Here is a 3,703-nt window from a genome sequence, read left to right on the forward strand (position 1 = left end):
CACGTCGCCAATAAATTTCTAATATCGGGCCGGTCGCACGTGCTTCCTGATAATCGATTGAGATGATTAATGTCAGGCACTTGAGAGTAAAGTTTGATATGTGTGCCCATTTAGGCATCTATGCAGTCACTGCGTTCCTATAGTCGCGCGCGTTTTTTGGAGCTGAATGGTAATTGTACGAAAGTATATCAAGCTGGCATGCTTGTAATCTTTGTATTGTGGCTGATGCATCTGATATGTATGTAGCCGCGCCTTTTGCTAATAACCTTTTCCATTCTTATATAGTTTGATATGGTTTGGAGGATCACTTAAATATACTGGTGTATAATTTTTATTTTATAAAACCATATGTCATATTTTTTTAAAACCAGCATGGGGGGAATGAGGTTGTGCTATACAGTTCACTTTGTATAGCACAAACGGATGAGCATGTCAGCATGCCCAGGTAGCATATGCGATCGGCCCAATATTGGAAATTGAGTGGCGACGCCTAGTCCGACAGTGGCGTGGCATTGCCAATGCGCTACCAACAACGGTACAGTCGTGTGAATAACCTGCGATTTGCATGTTCCCCCCATGTTGGCAATAATCACCATGCGTATAGGATTGCTTGCGAACATTGTATACACAATGATACATGATATCCAATATTCCGCAGCCATCAGCAATGCTTTAGAATATATGGCCTGTCGACATTGAATATATCTTGGCATTCATTGGTAAATATAATCCCGCCAGTCTTAGCGGCTTCCCAACACTGTATGCATCATCAGTTCCAGTCGCCGATATTGCCCAACGAGCGCGAGTAACTGGCCAACATTCCACATATCATGGCATGATTGTCCTGCGAGTATTGAAAGTAATTTCAACATCGAAAATATCTTGCCATAAGTTGGTCAATATCCTCTTGACAATCGTGATGGCACCCAACATTGTGTATATCTGCAGATAAAATGATTGGTGATGGCATACAATGATTAATATTGTCCTGCCAGTATAGCTGACTTGTCGACAATATATCGGCATATATTGATTAATGTTATCCCACTTGTCTTAGGGGCTTCCAAACAATATATACTTGTTGGTTCCAGCAGATGATATTGATCAATAAGCTTTGACAACTGGCCAGCATTGCACCCATCATTCCATACATTGGTCAATATCACAATGCCAGTATTGATTGCTTGTCAGCATCGCATCTATCTTGGCATACATTGTCAATATCCTATCACCAGTTTTCATGGCTTCCCAGCATTGTATATCTGCAATTACAGTGGTCGATGTGGCCTGACGAAGTGTAATGGCTTGCCAAATACCATACATCTTTATATAGGTTTAACAATATTCTCCTGCTATCATTGATGGCCTGTCAACTCAGAATATTTACTGCCATACGATGGCCAATATTTTACAACCAATTGAGATGCTTTCCCAACATTTTATCCATCAAGGGTTATAATGGCCGATGTTTTATCGGCAGCTGCAATGGCTTGCAAACATTGCACGCATCATTGTATGCAATGATTGACATGATCCTGTTGTTATAGATGGCTTATCTACATTGAATACATTTTGGCATACAATGGTCGATGTGACGCCCAAGTTTTGGGGTCTTCCCAACAATGTATATGACTGGGTTATAGTGGTCGATATTGTCCACTGAATTTTGTTGGCTGTAAAAACATTGGAGATGTCATCGCATGTGTTGGCCAACATTGGCTTCCAGATAATAACGATCGATTCTCAACCTGCATATTCTGACATATTTTAACGTCCCGAACAATACTGTCATGTCCTTCGCGATGGCGTCCAAGCATGTTTTGTATGCCGTCCACTATACTGTAACAGTAGTAAACCTTTATAGAAAATTGGCTTAGGCGGTGTAACAGTAGTAAACATTTATAGAAACTTGGCTTAGGCAGGGAGGAGCGCGGTTGATATAGGGTCCTACCCAATTGCTCTGGTGGCTGAACCCCTGCGGAAGTAAGCCTTCTTCTTGACAAACCCATGCCATGGCATGAAGGCAGACATTCTTGAGCCAAAACATTTAGAAAGCCGCGAAATGCAAGACTGGGTGGCACTGCGCATGCACGCAGGGCATGCCTCGTGCAATGTGCTCGTCGTTGCCATCGAATCAGACGCGTGGCTTATGCCGTCTACGAAGTGCTTAGAAATGCTGGACTGGTGTGCTGTTCTGAACTGTTAAGAAGTTTAGTACTGCGGTGGAAAGCGCAGCAGTTACGGACCCTACCATTCCTCCTATATGTCTTAGCATGATGCGTGAGGCTACCCATATGTGAAACGCTTAGGAATATTTCGTCTCCTTCCTCGATAAAATCGCAACAAAACATATGCATAATGTTTTTTCAAGCTGATGCTCTCTGGCTACGTATAGAAACAAAATATGGCGCAGTATACAAGCATATACACTTCTGCAATCTACAATAGGGCAGTAAGACATAGCACCTTCAAAACCATATATGCTATAGGCCTAATTCCCGGTTTAATTCGTAGCGATGAGGTTTTACATCCGCATCCTGTTAACTTTTCTTCATGACTGGAAAGACACATTAATGATTTATTTATGCCCTATTTTATTTCCGTGGTGAAAGAAAACTGAATATGATCAAATACTAGAAAACAGGTTGAAGAAATTGTGCTACTGAAGGCAAATACTGCACCGTTTCGCCATGTACGCTGGCTTGCTCCGGAACTCTTCGCCAGCACCGACTGTATTGCGCTGTAGGTGGTTTGTAAGCATAGAAGACGGGCTAGCTGCCGTATATTTTGTATTGTAATTACCATCAGCCATAAACTTGCTCTTGATTCTATATGGCGGCATGCTCTGCTTTGAATGCTTCAGCAAGGAACGAATGATGAACAAACCCTTCAGGCTTTTGACTGCATAGCTCATAGTCAAGAGGTATATCCATCCACGTAAAAAAACAAATACATTATTTTGTATACGTTCTCTACCTTCTCCTGGCAGAGAAAAATTCGAGATTTAATTCTCAGGTGCTCTGGAATGAAGTGTATTTTATTCAATAACACTGCACGCTGCCTAACTTTTTACTCCAAGTTGTGTACTCGTTGTGGTAGCTGTTTAACTTAATGTTTGCAAATAAAGATTTCAAGGAGAAAATATTGAAGAAGCTTGAAGCATAGCAACCCCACAATCGGGGACTAGAAATAAGTGTCAATGATTTTTTTGTTTTACAGAAACAAAAAAAAAAACACGACGTAATGAATGCGTGCTCACCACCTAAATGTTTGTCACAAGATTATTGTGGCCTGGTCATGCTGCCTTTCAAGGAAATTATTTTTGTGAGAAAGCTGTATAAGCGCGTGTATAACTCTCATGACCTGCCTCTGGATATTTTTGCAAAGTCGACATAACATCACGCGTTTAAAGCCTTGTTCATATGCAGTATTCTGGAAAGATTCTTCATGCTTTGATGGGAATATAATCAAAACATATTGCGACCAGACCAAGGGTATTTCAGTCTAGAAATTACGCCTATTCGCTCTAACAGTTTAGAAAAAACGTACGTTCTTTCTAGCCGTGTTAGATAGGCGGCTATTTGCGAAGCAGCGGCGCCACCTTTCGCGTTGGCAGCATATGCGTTTTTCGTTCCCACGCCTCAGCAGCGTGCAGTGAACCTCGGTGGAATTCTAATTTGTGGTGCCATTTAAAATCATGCGG

Source organism: Amblyomma maculatum, chromosome 6, assembly GCF_055883805.1.
Source record: "Amblyomma maculatum isolate TAMU_Amacu chromosome 6, ASM5588380v1, whole genome shotgun sequence".
Taxonomy (NCBI): Eukaryota; Metazoa; Arthropoda; class Arachnida; order Ixodida; family Ixodidae; genus Amblyomma; species Amblyomma maculatum.